General features: G+C 46.6%; 1 long non-coding RNA gene across 3 annotated transcripts in view; it reads left to right on the forward strand.

Moving 5' to 3' along the window:
• The window catches only part of LOC120507000, a 62,386-nt gene extending 48,485 nt beyond the window's left edge, over nt 1-13,901 (forward strand). The window contains exons 3-6 of one of the 3 annotated variants that reach the window (XR_005628657.1): nt 370-864; nt 971-1,063; nt 5,916-6,001; nt 7,626-13,901. This is a non-coding gene — a long non-coding RNA (uncharacterized LOC120507000). The remainder of the gene's footprint in view (nt 1-369; nt 865-970; nt 1,064-5,915; nt 6,002-7,625) is intronic. The other 2 variants (XR_005628659.1, XR_005628658.1) reach the window with 2 other exon arrangements.
• Nucleotides 13,902-17,196: the final 3,295 nt, after the last annotated feature.

A 17,196-nucleotide genomic window follows, 5' to 3' on the forward strand; every position in this document is an offset into this window, starting at 1 on the left:
CTTGCGGATTTGTCTGAAATAAAAACGTTGAAAAGCCAAACATGATGTCCAAGAGGTGGGGAGGGAGCAGGGGTGGGAAGGTAATCAGTGATCAGCCCTGAACACACTCATCTCTTTAAGAAAAAGCTACCACTAATAATTTCCTTAATAAGATAATTCCTGCACTAACTAGCACTTCCTCTCTCCCTGAACATGGCTCTCACACCATAAGCTGTGTTCCTGCATTGCCAGAGAGCTGGGTGGGTGTTAGCACAATTTAAGGAATTAAAATGTCATTAAGGGGGTGCATGGAGCACAGCCTTCCTTGTTGGACACCATGCCAGCAGGAAAATGCCAGTGAGCTCAGCATATCTGATTCCTTTGGCTTAGGTTATCTACAACCAGCTGAGTACCAGGAAGGAGCTCTCCTGAATCTCAGCCTTTGAAACTGGAGAAGGCAAAATTATATCTCTGGTCCTGCGAGGGCGGCCGTGAGACGGGCTATGGAGACAATCCTGCTGGGTGGAGAAGGGGAGATCTCCCTGCTGGGAACCTTGGAATCCAGCATGTCCCCAGGACCATTACACCATATCCATTTCTAAATCCTGATTTGGAGGCTGCTATTGGCATTTCACATCCTCTGAGGAGTCTGTGCCCGGCGGCAAACCGACATTCACTTCCCCCCGCATGACATAATGCCTGTTTTCATCCTGCCTAGTGGATATTAAAAAAGATAATGTCAGCTGAAAAACAAAAAAATGACATCACTATTGAGCCACTTTACAGCTGTCTGTGCTTCTCTCTCTCGTGTGTCTCCATCTTCACATCCCACTTTGTTGCCTGTTGCTCACCAGCCCAAGGACCTTCCTGTAGCCACTGCACAAGGTACGTGTGCCTGATGGTTTTAACTTGCTGCAGGATTCAAGCGCCAAAGTGAAAGGAGTTTGCAGAAACAATTCCTTAATTTTAAGCTATTTTCTTGTAAACATAGGAAAGGTCCCTCCTGTCCTCTTGTCTCCCATGCCCACAGCAGGCAGCTCGTTGTACTCCTCTCCTGAAGGCCATACCTTTACACATTCCTCTGGTGAGTACATATTCAGGGCTCTAAATTTGTTTTAAAACACACTTCTTAACCTAGAGATTTAATGCAGAAAGGCAGAGGAAAAAAGCTGCTTTGGAAATGTTAGGAAGGAGCAGCACTGACTCATCAGTGATATGAATGGGGAAAGCCAGAGGGACCTTCTCATCTCTAATGTGATTTTATGATTCAGTGAATAATGCATATTAGCATAATACTAACTAAAAAAATCCATACTCATCATAGAATCACAGTTATCAACATTATCCTATTATTAATTATTAACATTTACACTATCAATCAGCCTCTGGCTGACTGATAGCTTAAAATCTTGCATAAAGATTGTTACAACAATAGCCACAGTACATCACGTAATGTGCTTCACAGTCGGGTTGTCATATCCTCATCTATAAAGCTTTTTACTAATGCACTTTACAACATATCTTACAGTACATGGATGAAGAATGTGGCTGCACCCAGTAATAATTCCATTAATTATGAATAAAGCATTTACAAATGACATCCTTATTTAAAATTAGTGATGAACACATTTTGGTTTAATGCAGATGCACTGTGTAATTTGTAATTGGATAAAAAGCAATGCTGGCAACATGGGGTAGGGAAAAAGGGCCAAGATCTTATGGTCTTTGCATCAGCAAGGAAAGGGGGGGAAAAACAGTGGGGAAAATGACTGGCAAACAACAAAACATTGGCATAAAGCTGACCAAACTCCAAGGTGATGGTTGAAAGCAATGATTAAAGGTGCCCCACTGAGCTGAACGCGAAAAATCCTTACCCACTGACCTTGCATTGCAGTTGTGTTAATAAAACTCACTCCTATATTAATAAAGTCTATATTTTCATTGCTTTCTCTCATTTCAGTGTTTTCAGCTGGCTGGCAGCTCACCAAGACTCGTTAGCCACATACAGTTTGCCTTTGCAGTACCTTGGTACCGCTTTGTCCTGTAGGCTCTTGGGGATGGCAGAATATTTATTACATACAATATTTCACTGAGGCTACTTACGTCAAGAGGCTATAAATACATTACTCTTCCTAGTTTACTTAAGGGATAAAAAGTGAGTAGCTAAGTTTACAGAGCAGGCTCAGGCTCTATTAATGTGTGGTCTGTTCATTTTCATATAGATCTCAATTGTTTGAAATTATTTTCCAGATTAATCCTGTGAGTGATTCTTGCCTTGCTGATCATTTCTAAGCACTGCTGGTCTACTTGTGCAGTGGTCATATTCAGGTTATTACATGTATTATGGAAGAAAGGTTAATTTAAACTCATCAAGCTTTTTGGTAATAAAGTAATGAATATTTATGTAGTCATAGTTTTCTACTGAGGGCCTTGTGCCAAGAACTTCTTATACTGAGGTTCAACTATTTCAATATGTCCCAACTGGGAAGGCAAAAATCCCAGCAGCTCACTTCTGGCCACAGAGGTGGGGGGACAGGAACTTTGGTGGTCAGGAGAAAGTCAGCAAATTCCTTTTAATTACTTTTCTCCAGAATTTCCCCAGCATTTGCAGCAGTCTGGATCAGCAAAGTGCCTGGATAATGCATAGGCCATGGTGTCATGTGTCTGTCTATTAGCATGGAGCCAGAGCCTGAATGGGTGCTGAGGGTGGTGCAAGGTTCTGCAGACTCAGAGAGTCAGAGAAAAGAGACCTGGATCCATCACATAAAATTAAGGGAAAAAATTGCTTCGGGAGGGACCTAGTTTTGGGTTCAGGCAGACCTTTCTGCAGGTTTTCCAAGGAGATGAGATTGCAAGCCAGAGCCAAGCCAGGCAGGAATTCTGTCTGAATTATTTTCATACTCCCTTTTAATGTCCCATCCATGGGTGATACCTAGTGCAGAGCACGACATCTGACATGGCCCTTTCCCCATATTTTCAAGTTAATAAACATAGTGAAAAATAATATATAGTGTGTATTGCCAGCACTGTCAAGGAGGACACTGTGCATTCCCCCTCTCCTCCCAAACCCAGGCAGTGTAGGAGAGGCTGCTGTAATTACAGGTCTCCTTGTGCAAGACTGCTTTGAAATTTCCAATATTTCTCCAAACCACCAGCAAGTTGGTTTTCAGAGCTGCCTGACAGAGAATTTATTTATTAAGGTCTTGGCTGTTTGCAGCAGTGGCTGGGCAGCAGCAGTTCCACAGAGTTATCAAAAATCTATTTCCTTGCAGAGTCACAAGTAAAATATCAAACCCCCTTTGAAAAGCCAAGTGCAACATTTACATTTTAATCTCCCCAAACACTTTCCTTTCTGACAAACTGGGTTTTTTGGTCTGTGTGTTATGGAGAGGAAAGGCAGCGGGGCTGGAGGAGGAAGGTTTATAGCCCTGGCAGGAAGCGTGGGCTGCTCTGAGTGTGTGACACCACTGGAGTGGCACAGTGACTGCAAGGACTGTCACCCTTCAGCACTGCTGGGGCCAGGTGAAAAAGAAAAACAGCCTGGCCCCAAAATCTAGCAGTGCAGGGACATCAAAGACCGAGCTGGGTTAGCAATCACATGTACATGTGTAAAAAAGGGAGAAGCACCAGCCCTGTGCTGTGTTGGGCACAGACTGTCCTGGCTACAAACAGCCCACATGGAGGGTCAGCGTGGGCTCCTGTGGGGCTGGCAGTGGCCACTAGCAGCCACTTATCTATAGGGGCAAATAACCTTTATTTCACTGTTTCTTCCCACTTCTGCCTACAGGTTAATTTGGATTATTGGATTCAAAGCAACCCTCATAGCAGGGAGAAATGATGAGGAGGACTCCATCTTATCAGAAGGCAAATTAATTACTTTATTATACTGTATTATTCTATGTTATATTACACTATATTACATGATATCTAAACTGAATCTGCCAAGCATTCAACTCTGCACCCAACTGCACTCATCTCGTGACTGTCACCCAACAGTCCCGACACACACACACACGCTTGGCCCTGACAGGCCAAGGAAACAAAACATCATCACTTTGGGTAAACAGTCTCCATATTGCATTCTACTTTTGCACAAACACAGGCACAGCAAATGAGGTGAGAATTGTTTTTCCTTTCTCCGACGTTCAGATTTTCTCTGTGAAATGTGGCTACAGGGATGAAGTGGAGGGGCCCAGGAGAATTGTTTTTCCTTTCTCTGACGTTCAGATTTTCTCTGTGAAGAGAAATGTGGCTACAGGGATGAAGTGGAGGGGCCCAGCTCCACAGTTTGCAGTCTGGCAACAAAAGCAACTCTGCCTTTCCCTTGTTACCAGCAGGGCTGAGGTCCTGCGCTGCTCTGTGGAGTCGCTGCAGCAAACCATGAATTATGGATGAAATGAAAAATCCCAGCCCGGTGCACAGAGGGAATATGCAAAGTGCAGAGCGATCACCTTTGTGTGTGAGCCTTGCTTTGTGCCACCCTCACATGCATGGGGCCCAAAACACTGAGCTCTTCTCCGTCCTGCCACTCCTCGGCCCTCAGGGTCAGGATTCCCCCCTCCCGAGGGATGTGGGCTCGGAAATTACATTCCTTAATTTGAAAAGCGTGTCCTTGTGCTTTGTGGGAGCTGCTGAGGGTGCTGTGTGGATAAGCAGTGTGGAATTCACACACAGAGGTGCAGGCATCAGGCAGGATGGGTGTTTGGGCTGGGCTTGCCCTGGGGAGGTCTGGCACGGTGCAGATCCCTGCTCCAGGTGTGTTCCCGAGCACATGGACACACACTGCAGGTGAGGGGAGGCAGGAGCTCCCACCCAGGCTGGCTGAGCCAGGCGCAGCCTCTCCACACACAGAGGAGCGCCCAGGGGATCTGTAGTTCCCATCAGAGCTCCCTTTTCTTGCAGCAAACTTGGAAAAGTTCTTGAGAGGCTTTGACTTCAAGAATTTGTGATTTGGGGAAGCTCAGTCTCTCTACTCGTATCTCCTCCTTCAGAGAGAAGATGCCTTTAAAATGTCTTTTAATTTTTAAATGCTTTAGTTCCTCCCTTGCAAATCCAGCTCTCTGGTTTTGTGCACCATCTAATAATGTGCTTCCACACAGCCATTTCTGAGTGTGCAATATCAACATCTGTGCTAAAACCAAGGAGAAATTTTTCCCTGAAGCAAAATTTTGCTCTGTATTATTGTTACTTTTTTTCCCTATTTAATGGTTTGCTTGTCATGGGGCCTCTTCAGCCTCTTATTTTCAGGAAATGAAGATTCTCTGCCTCTCGCTCCTTGTCAAAGACACCCTGGCAGGAGAGAGGATCATCACCCTTGTCCCACCTCCTAAAAGCATTTTACTTAGTGCTCACTAAAACTGTACTGCAGTCAAGCACCTCACTGAACTGGGTGCCTGACATGCAGCAGCTTGGCAGAATTAATTTATTTGTGCTTGTATAGCCTTTTGAACTTCTCTTGTTCCAGAGGTGTCAATAATGATAATAAAAATAAAAAACATTATTTTATTATTATTTTTATTGTTATTCTGACTTTCCATCATAGTCAGTGATGAACATTCCCCTGTGCAGGTATTTAAACTATCCAGTGGGAGATGCTTTTTTCCTAATTTTGATTATTTTAAGAAGTCCTTTAGCACATTGAATAATCTCCCTAGGCAAGGATTTATAGGAAGGTCTTGAGAGCTGTCAGAGTAATGTTTTTCCAGCAGTGAAGACTCAACCTCCTCTTTGATTTTCATTTCTGTTTTGTCCTGGGTGTAGCTGCAGCGAGTGCTCGGGCACAGCCATCAGGATGGAGGAGATGTGTTGTCAGTTGTTTTATTTTTGATCCCATTTGAATGTGTCAGTCAACTGCCTCGAATCAAAGAAAGTGAGAAGGAGCCTTTAACAGTTGTGATTGAAAACTTCAAACTTACCTTTTTTTCTTATTTTTATAGACACTAAGTAAATGGTTGGCGAGTTCTTGTGAATCATAACATTTCTAAATATATCAAAGAGGCTCTTTGCCAAGCTGCTGGAGAAGGTAATGTCTATTCCTATTGACTCCTTTCTCCCCTTCAGATTACTTTTGCATTTAATAATTTCAAATCATAATGCAAAAAATCAGGGACTCTTAACTAGGCTGGCTAAGGCTGTGATTAATGAAAGTGTAATGCAAGCTACTGTACAGCCATTAGAAACCAGTTAGCTAATTAGTGTAATCACAGAGGTGGAAATAATTAAGAGACCATAAAATAGAGGTAACCTAATAACAACATTTTTCTCTGACCCAGAACTGGTGAGAAAAGGATGGTTTGTTAGGTTAGGAACAGAGAGGAGCGAAGATGGAATGTTCTGTGAGTAATCACTGTCAGGAGGTCTCAGAGCACAGACAAGTAGAACAGAGCAGATTTTACACCAACATAATCCAGACTGCAGCAGAATCCTCTGGCAATGCTGCCTCACACCTCTGCATGCCTCTCCCATCTCATGCACTGCCACAATTCAGTGACAGACAATCAAGACGGCGTGAGGCAGGAGCTGGCTGCCTTGCTCTTTCTTACTTTGTTCCCTTTTTCTTTCCCAAGTTATTAGCAAATATAATATTAAAACTAACTTCACCTTGCAGTGCCTGAGTGAGTGACCAGGTTTGGTTTCAGAAAAGGAGAAAGCAGTGTCCTAAGGTGTTTAAGACAAAAATCTTGTTAGAGGATTCCCTGTATTTATAGAACTCCTAGTGTATTCATGTATGTTATTCACTAGAGTTTCACAGGGCTCTACAGAGTCTTTCTGGGCAGAGGAGAATGGTGCAGTGATCGATGAGGGTGGCAGTCACTTCCAGAGGTGCCCCCAGGAGACGGGTGCCAAGCAGATGTGTCACCCCTTCAACCCTCACCTGCTGCCTTTGCACCCAGCACACTGGATCCTGAATAATCCCAAAATGTGCCCTAATGCTCCCCATGCAGGACTGTCCAGGTCAGAGATGTGGGACATGTGATGAGCTGGATTTCACCCTTGGGGATTAGAACTGACCTACCTCTGGCTGCTAGATGAAACAGCTCCACGTACCAGGCAATAAAAATTCCTAGCCTGTAATTTTCCAGCTGGAATGGGTCACCACTATGCCCATCTCCATTGGTTCTTAGCATTTCTGCCACGGTTTATGTGTGTTTCGTTTGACCTGGGTCTAATGAGGAGAGAAGAGGAACGGAGCTGCAGACACACAATCAAGGCTCAGCCGCCAAGGCTGATGAGTCTGCCGAGACTGCTAAGTGGGTCTTCATTAGCTATTCACATGCCAGGAGCAACCCTTATTTATTCTTCTTTCCTAGGTGAATCTATTTTTGAATATCTTTTGTAGTGATCTTGTCTGAGGAGGGTGGCGGGGAGATTGGATGGAGGGCACCACTATTGCCGGTTAACTGGATTATTGTCCTGGAAAAACAGGCTGTGACACCAAGCTGGCAGCAAGCTGCAAAGAAGAAACAATGTGATGCCATTTAGAGAAGGAAGGAATCATTTTCCCCAGTGACATCTCTGGTGGGAGGCAGAACTTTATCTTCTCTTTGCAGCTCAAATGAAGCATCACAGCAGTAGCATTAACTGTGCTTCCAAGTTTCCAGCTTCTCTTTTCATTAACTTTTCTCTTTTTTTTCTTTGTGCTGTAGCAGGGAACACACTTTCCAGGGAGGGTTAGCGGGTGAGTCACTGGAGCTGCAAGCCCAGGATGTCCCAGGTGGGTCCCCAGGCTGTGGCACACGCGGCGCTGTTGCAGCGAAATGGATGAGCCTGGTGGTCTGCAGGGAAGAAGGGAAACCTGATTCATGTCTACCAGTCTGGTGCAGAGGGGATTTTGGAGCAGCAGGTCACGGTGAGCCTTGTTCCAGGTGTGCTTTCATCCCCCCACCTCGGACATGTGCATCACGTCCTGGGACATCCTCGCAGAGGGGACACCTTCAGCAGCACCAGTGGCTTCATGTTTCATATGAATAAACCCCTTTTCCACACTGGGCACTTAAACGCTCTCCTTTCAGCTTTTCCTCGGGCTGGGCCGGGCCGGTGGGGTGCGGATCCTCCCGCCCTCACCTGCCTGTGGCGAAGGCTGCCCTCTCCCGACGCGCCGGGATCCGAGGGATCTGAGCTGAGCGGGGCCAGCATCCCCTGCCAGCCCACCCTGCTCCCGCTGCACCGTGCACAGCCCAGCGCTGTCCCGCCCATGAGCACAGACCAGCAAAGCCTCGAGCATCCCCCGAGGTGCCCGGCCCCATCACCGCCTGCCCCTGATGCTGGATCCAACCCGCACCCCTCTCTAGCATCAGGGGGATGCTGCTTGAAGAACCTCCTTTTTATCTGATCAATCCCAGCCCTTCCAAACCTGCCCAGTACCTTCTTCCTTTTCGTTTCTTTTTCATAATCTGGTAGTGTAGGTGTGAGTGCCGTACTCCTCTGAGTTATCTTTTCCCAGCTGAGTCTGTTTGTGCTGCAGACTGTGTGGGTGACACCCCCGGGAAAGCCATGTTTAGCAGCGCATTGCTCCAGGAAAGTGTTTTTATATGAACAGAGATGTGAGACAAACTCTTGCACCTCTGGGGCTGGCAAACAGCTGATCCATGAGAGATTACTTTTTTTTCCCCCCTTGTGATTTTGACCTTATTTGCTGAAAGTGAAACATCACCCAGCCTTCCAGGAAATACCACAAATCTTCTATCTGACATGAGAACATAAATCTTCGGTAAGGGTTCATCCATTCTGCATCTCAGGTCTCTGGAACTGAGCTGTGGACACTGGAGTAGGAATCTCAGCCTCCTGAATCCAGGGCTGCTGAACCTGAGCCCGTGCACTTCCCCAACCTGGGGAAAAACATCCCCATGGGGTTGGCCCTTACTGAGCTGGTTCTGCACCAGTTCCTCTTGGAAAAAAGGCAGGGGAAATTTGCCTGAATCACCTTGAGCCTCTTAAATTTTTGTGGGAGACGTGAAACCCTTCCCCTCCAGCTCTGTGTACCTGGCTGAAATGAAACACAGCTTTACAGCCCAGAGTAACCCACCTTCCCATGCTTCAGCCTCCCCAGTCACCTCGTAGGAGAGGCTGTTGCACTGCAGAGGTTTCGGGCTCTGCACCCCAAGCTCAGCAGGGCAGCCCCAGCTCACACCTCCGAGAGCACATTTCCTGAGAGGATGCCTGTGGGTTCCTGACCTTGCCTGTGCACCAGCCTTTGTGGGTTGTGCCCCCACCCTGCTTTTTGGGGGACCACAGAGGCCTTTCTGAGAAGGCAGTGGAGCAGCTGTGGGACTCACAAGTGGTTATTTGACTATAAGGGGTTATTTGTGGGAAGACGTGACTGCGAAATTTTCCACCTCCCATCCTCCACGGGTGGTTTAGGAGGTTCTTTTGCTCAAGAAGTTCGTGCTTTTACTTTTGCTCCCCCTGGGCTGTATCCTTCAGTGTGCAAACCTCTTTGCTTCATGGCTCCTTCCCAGAGTAGGGGCACCCAAACCCCACTGGACCCGGGGAAGGACTCAAAGCCACCTTTGCACTTTGCTGTGTGTCCCTCTGGATCAGTTCAGTGACATTCCCAACCCTCAGCCTGCTGGGGATTATGGCTTTAACTGATCCCGCAATTATACACTCCAAAGGCTCCAGAAAGCAAAAGTTTATTTTTTTTTCTGCCTGGACCACTTTTCCTTGTTTTACCACTAGATGGGAGAGTGAGACTGGGCTAACTCAGCTGCTCCCCCCTTATCCCGGTAGGAATTCCGAGGGGAGAAGAGAACTGAGAGATGCCTGAAGGTCATCCCGCAGATCCTCCCAGCTCAGGATCGGGTAGCTCCCACAATGGCTAATTGTTGCTTCACCCCAAAAGTGCACTGTTAAGGGGCACTAAGGCTTGCCTGGTGCTTTCCCAAAATACCAGGAACCCCGTGGATCCCGCTCTGACCTCATTGAAGGGGGATTCACTTACACAAAGATCAGATATATTCTTGGGGTGAAACACTTCATATTTTTCCTCAAATCCACCTGTCCTGGAGCAAAGGGAGATAGGGAAAACACTTGCAATTCTTTCCTCTCATCTGTACCCCAAATCCTGCTTCCCAGGAATCATGGGGACCCCAAAAATTGTTTGGAGAGGTTAAAAAGCCACAGAATGGCTGGGGCTGGAAGTGACTTTTGGAGATCATATGTTCAACACCCAACAGGTAAATATAAATAAAGCAGCATTTTCTCCTCTTCTCCTTCTACAGGATTTTCTTTCTCCTACAGGATTCTTGTGTAAGGATCTTCCAGTGATACCATTTTTCCTGCAGAAAATAAAACTGGGCTGTTGCAATGATTGCATGAGCAGGAGGAGAATTCATGCCTTGGTCTGACATCGCTCACCTCGGGAGCTGCTGTGGGTCAGGGAGGGGAATTCCCTAGTTTGTTAATGTCTCAGTAAATTTACTTTAATTGCAGCACTTCCCAACTCCTGAGACTTCCAAGGTTTTGCTGAGACTGGGTTTATTTAGGAATTATATAGCTGCAGAAGCAGTTTCTCAACCCAATCAGATTGTCCAGTTATTTTTATTATTGTTAGGTTTGGGGCTTTAAAAAGGAACATTTTGCTTCCTGGGATTTCACAGATTTTGCAAGAAACCTCACAGTAGACAAATTTTCCAACTGCCTGTGTGACTCCATCAGAAGATGCAATCCCTGTAAAGTGGAAATTATCTTTTGGAGGGTTTTACCCTCCACTCAACCTTCTTAATTTGCAAATTCTTTAGAGAAGTGACTCATCTTATTTGTTTAATGCCTGGCATAGTTGGGCAATGAGATGAAATAATTCTAATAACTTCCTGAACTGCAGTACCCTTGTTGCCTCCATTGGGGTCTCCTGGCTTTGCCAGCACAGGAAATAATTGACATTATCCTGCTAGACAGAAATAACAGCTTTAGAAGACAAACTCTGGGTTTTTACTGGATCTATCTACTCTTATTTTCCATAAGCAACAGCCACCCCACCCTGGATGTGCAACAAGGCCACTGAGTCACCATGGAGGAGTGACCAGCTCATTTACCTCCCAGGGGAAGACGAAAAATCCCCTCCAGAGAAAAGAGGAGACATCTTCCTTCAGTTGATAATTAGAGGTGGAAAAAAATAAAAAAAAAGACATTCCAGACTTGGATTTTTAAAATCAACCAGAATTAGTGTTATCACTTATCTGAGAAAGTGATAGAATTAGCCTCGTGATTTCTTCTCCATGTTTACAGGGATAATATTTTTCCAAAGTTCAAAGTCTTCCTCTGCAGGAAGCATGTGATTTGCAGTCACACCATATTTTGGTGCTATGAACAATTAAAAAAATCAATTTCTGGAGCGATATTTTCTATGTTTATAATCTCTGAACTAATTACAGGACTGGAAAATCGATAGCTATCTGGAAATCTTTCCAATACGGCCAACTAAGCATGCTAGAGATCATGCTGGAATATATTCTTCCCAAACACATGCTGCTCCTGACCATCTCCCAGATCCCAGCTGATATCACTGTCAATAAACCTCTGTACCTCATTGCACTGCAGTAGTAGCATTTACCAAAATCTGCAGGGGGCATTGGGCTGAGAAAATTGCTGCAAGCTGGAGCAATGCTTGTGCCAGCATTTTAAGCCAATGACAAAAAAAAGTTGAAAGCTTGAGTTAGCTTGACAGGAACCTAAAAAATTATTATGAAATAAAGCAATTAAAAGTCCATGCCGTAGTTATAATGTTTTTTTTTTCATCAGGCTTTATTAAAATAAAAAGTAGAACCTTTGGTGACTGAAAACAGCCTCCTTCTCTTGTTTCTTAGCAAGAGAGAAGCAGAGTTAAATGGGCAGGTTGATGGTGATTACACTTCAGAAACACACATAAAGAGGAAGGGTGTTGCTCTGATGAACAGATCTCCTCTTGCTGTACAAACACACTCTGTTGACCATGGCAAATGAGCTGGAACCAGAGCTCAAACCCTTGTGCTGGTGCTCTCCACCACTTCCCACACACCGCAGGCATTGCCAGGAGCCTCTCCAGGATGCTGCCGCCTCCCTCGTGCCCTGTGAGAGCTCAGTGTGCTCTTCCTTGCTGTGCTGGAGCTTGTGCTGCTGCTAAATGAGGACTAAATATTCCCCCTGGACACCGTGCCAAGAGCACAGCAAGAGGATAAGAAGCACAGATCTGGGTGCAGGGGATTTTCCCCACACTCCCATTTGCACTCCTGCTTGGTACAAGAATGTGATGAATTCTGAGCTCTCACAGTGCCACAAAGTATTTGCTCTGATTTTATATGTTTTTCACTGATTATTCTTCAGAGCTTTTTCTCTCCAGTGAACTGAGCAGAGGAAAAGCAGGACTGGGACACATCTCTGCCCTCACTGCCTCGCCAAGCTGGGGGATTCCCACAGCTCCCCAAGGGGGGGATCCTCATCCTGGAGTGGAGTTTTGTGTCTAGCAGCCCATGGAGGTAAGGGGCAGCATATGCCTTGTCCCAGCCCTCATCTCAGAAGACAAATCATGATTTATAGTCCCTCCTAAGTAAGAATCTGGGAGGCTGGTTATGCTCAAAGAATTTAAATTTTGGAGCAGAACACGATGCATGCAATGATCTGGATTGTAAATACTATTATTAATTTTTGTTTGCACTTCTGTAGCACTCGCATGTGCAGCTGATGAGCTCCTCTGCACACAGGGACAGAGGAAGGAGCCCTTGAGCTGCTGACAGCCTGCCCAGAACAGCGGGCCCAGACCTGAGAGGGGCCAGGGGTGTTGAGGGCAACAGCACCCAGAACACACCAGTGGTGTGGCTTTGCCAATCTGGGCTGCTTTCTGCCGAAAACCAACAGTTACAAAAGCATTGTGTTCATCACCACCACAGTGAAAATCTCCCTGTGAACTGCTGAGGCTGAAATGTCCTCGGTGGGGATGCAGAGCTGCCGGGGGCCACGCTCTGCTCTGACTCTGCAGGGACAGCCCTACAGCTGCTGCACTCAGCTTCAGCTTGTGCTCCCTGCAGATGATGGTGTCTTTGGACTCTGCTATCATTCTTGACAGTTTAATGTCATATTTTGTCCCAATAAAACTCAGCTGGAGTGTGAGAACTCACTTCTGTTTCTTTCTTAGGAAAGGAAGTCTGAGGTGTCTGCACATCGCCTAAGGGGAAGTACCTGAGGAAAAAGAGCTCAGACCCATCAGAAATCTTTCAAAGAGAAGCTCCAGCTCTCCCTTATCTCTTTTAAAACTAACACATCATACTTTGCACATGTTGAGCGCCAAAGTTCCTAATATAGCTTCCCAATTACCCCCAGGCCCAGTGGGGCAGTGCTGTTATTTTAAAAAAGGGTGAGAGCAGGACACTCACTCCCCTGGCCAGGGACAGCCAGCACCTCAGGGACACCCTGAACTAGAAGTTTGCACAGAGATTATGGGGTTTAACAGCCACCAAAACACGTGTCACCCATGAATTTGTATAATTCTTCCTTAAGCACAGTTACACTTTCGGCTCTGTGATGCCTCTGCCACAAGATGCTATTGTTTAATCAGCAGCCACTTCAAACCTCTTTCCTCACCCTTATATTTACAGGGACCTTTGCTCTTGTAATAAGGAAAGAGCATTGTAATAATGCAGCTGTTATAATAATGCAGCTCATAGACATGAGCAGGACAGATTCTGATGGTCCAGTTTGCAAAGACAGCAGGGTCTCACAACAGGATAACACAAAGTCTGGTAAAATCCAGGGGGGGATTTTCAGAAGTGCTAATCTCATGCAAACCAGCACCAGCAGTCTTGAAAAATCCCATCTATATTTGCTATTTATTATATGTTTCCTGTGAATGAATTTCTGGCTCAAATTAGACTTATAATAAAACACAAAAAATTCTGCTTTTGGAAAAAAATAAATCCAGATCTGTTCTTTCTTCCTGGAGATTTTTTGTTTGTTCTGCAACAGGAGATGTGAATTATGGAAGTATTAATAATAGCAGTATTAGGAAATGATCATTCAGGCACCAGAAATCCATATGAGACATTATGGTTTTAAATAAATTGTTCATTGCTATGTTAATCTAATCTTGTAAATACGTGCACAATTAACTATATTAAAAATGTAAATGCTCCCAGACCTGGACTTCACATGATGAATAAACAACTCCCCTTTTTTGCCTTGTCAGCACTGTTGGTCTCAGAAAAACAAGAATTGATGGTCATTGAAAAAGTTGATATCTGCACAGATTTGCCAAAAGATTGTCACGATCATCTCAGGGCCCACGTGGCTCACAGGACTGAACTTGAAGAAACCTCCTTCAACATCTGCTCATGACAGAGCAATTCCAGCTCCTGGAGTGCCTGCAGCCAGTGACTTCCCTTCCACGGACCTGAATTTGCATTAATTAAACCCAGAGTTTTAATGATTTATGGACATTTATAAAAAATGGCAGCCCAGAGCTGCTGACACTCTCAAAGCTTCTGACAGGAGTATAACACATCATAAATCCATCCTGGTGTGAAATATTGAATGAAAACTGGTGCAGGCATATCTGCAAGTGTTAACATGACCCATAAAATCAGGGATTCAGACTAACTAAAATGATCAGTGTGCCCCAAACCCAAGGAGATAACAAATATAATAATAATATAATAATTTAAGGTTAGTAATAGCACTGCTAATAGAGCTACCAGTCTCCTTGTCATTGTTTATTATTGTCACTGCCCTGATAATTCTCAGCTCCAAGGATGGACAGAGGCAGGCAGAGCTCCATGCTTTGAGAAACAACCTCTGTGCTTTGGGAAACAAATTCCAGCTTCCCCTATCCTTCAGAACAGCTACCAAGATCTTTGGGATAAGCCTTGGGAAGGCCTTCTGCCACTCACACAGCAAGGTGTGCACTGGCTGATGCTGAGCCCCAGGGTTGGGGAAACTGGAGTTTAAACAAACATGCCCCTGGGACAGAATGCTTTTTATTTACAAGTGAATCAGCAGAGATGGCAAGGTTGATTTGCAGTGCCTGCCCAGCATCTCTTAAAGATTTTAGTAGGAGACAGACTTCTACCAGACCTCTGTCCTGCCTTTCCACACCTTCCCCCTTGGTTACCTTATCACTGTTGCTATTAACTCATTCAAATGCACAGCACAAGCTCCTTATCTTTACATCTTCCTTACACAAGAGCTAAAGTACTTCAAGATGCTGAACAAGAAAAAAAAATACCACTAAAAACTAAGTAAAAAATTACTCTGCACCTCTGAGGACAACTTCAGCCAAGGCAGAATAGACCAAAATACACATGGAGAAGTGAGCTGAGCTGAGCTGAGCTGAGGAGCAGGATGCAGGATCCCACTGCAGCCAGAGCCAATGTTTCACTCAGCTCTGCACCGTGGAACAGGAAATGTGGGGGGATTCCCCAGCTCAGATGCCTTTGATGCACGGCTTCACCTTTGCACATCTGTTGTCCTGTTTATTTAGAATAAAATGGGTTTGAAACAGAGCCTTATTCATCAGTGACTGCACAGCACCAGCCAAAACAATACCCCAGTTTTGTTGTGCAGGAAATTATTTGTATATAATAAAGCAATACCAATTTTCATACATAGAGCATATATTTCCTAGTCTTCCTGGACACAGCCTGCTGCACACAACAGGCTCTCCTACTCTTCATTTTACTTTAAAAGCAGATTCAACAGCTCCCAATTCAACCAAACCCCACAAGGACCCCATCTACCTCCAGCTCCAAGGAGGAACAAGAATGGCACAAAGAGGCAGCACCTTCCAGCTCCATCCTGGAGCCACAGAGGATGAGGAGGGGGCAGAGATGTGAACAGCACATCGCCACAGCCCACCATGAGCTTTGATGAGCTGCTGGGTCTGCTTCTGCCTCAGCCTGTGCCCCAGCTCCTGGTTCCTGGTGTGTCCCTGAGCTCTGGCAGCAGCTGTGGGGAAGGTGCCACGCTGCTGTCCCTGCACTGCAGACAGAGGGGATGGCAGGGCTCGGCATGGCAGCTGATGTCTGCCCAGGTCTTTGCTCTCTTCTCTGCTTCATGCAGTGTTAGCTGGGCTTTTCCATTACCCAGGTTATCCTGTGCACTCCGGGAAATGGAGCACTGATTGCACTTCAGCAGCTAAACATGCAGGGCCTGAATTATTTATCTGTGAGTGTGCAGAAACGAGCCGAATCCCCAAGTGATGTGGAACAGCTCTTGGAAGAAATGCAAAAGGGGATGCAAAGGCTGCACGGGTGGGCATGAGGAGCTGCAGGGTCAGAGCCTCACATGTGCACATCACATCTCTGGGACTCTTCCTGCCCAGGTGGTTTGTGTACTGCAGGGTGTGGAGTGCTCAGGTGTGGGTTCTGATCCGGAGACTCTTCTGTGAAACTGCTCAAGAGCCACCTCTGTGCCTCAAACCAACCACTGTGACGGCGAGTCCCCAAAAAGCAAAGAAAAACGCTCAAGCAAATGTGTTAATGCAAATGCAGAGGGTTTGGGGTGTCCCACAGCTTTCCTGCTCAGCTCCCTCAAATCTGGAGCGGTTGTGCGCCCTCTGCAATCATTAACTCAGCCGTGCCTAGCCTGCCAGCCCGGTATCGTGCCATGCAGACAGTGCCACAATAGCCGTGTTTGTCCCGGCTCAATAATGCCCCTGCACCTGCTCCTCCACTTTCCCTTCCACGGCAGCTCAGCCCCAGCAGCAGCCGGAGGAAAGGGCAAAGTCCTGCTGCTGCTCTCTGCCGCCACAGACGCGGATGCAGCTCCTCCAGCACTGTTTTCCCCTCGGTCTGGGGCAGGGATGTATCCCAGAATTTCTCCATGAGCCTGCCGGGGTGCAGGGAGGCTGGGATAACCCGGGCCGAGGGTGGGCAGCCCGAGCCTAGGGGCTGCGAGGCTGCAGGTGCTCAGGGGGCCGAGAAACGAGCAGGGTTTGATGTGATGCCGAAGCCCTTACCCCCACCCCTACCCTGCTCTCTCCTCACCCCTTCTTCTCGCTCCCCCATCCCTCTCCTCCTTTTCTTGCCCCACACACAGAACCCTCTCCCTGCCCTTCCTCTGCCCAGCTCCCAACCCCGTCCCTCTGCCCGCATCCCTCCCATGGCCCGCATCCCCTGCCTCTCCCCGCTTTCACTTGGGCCTCAGTTTCCCCGCATTGGCCCGGCGGGCGGCCCGGCCCCGGCGATTGGCGGAGCTGTCCGTCCGTCAGGGCGCTGCCCGCCCCGGCCCGGCCCCGCGCCCGAGCGCGGGCGG

The sequence above is a fragment of the Passer montanus genome, unplaced genomic scaffold (assembly GCF_014805655.1).
Source record: "Passer montanus isolate IOZ18808 unplaced genomic scaffold, ASM1480565v1 scaffold41, whole genome shotgun sequence".
NCBI classification, from domain to species: domain Eukaryota; kingdom Metazoa; phylum Chordata; class Aves; order Passeriformes; family Passeridae; genus Passer; species Passer montanus.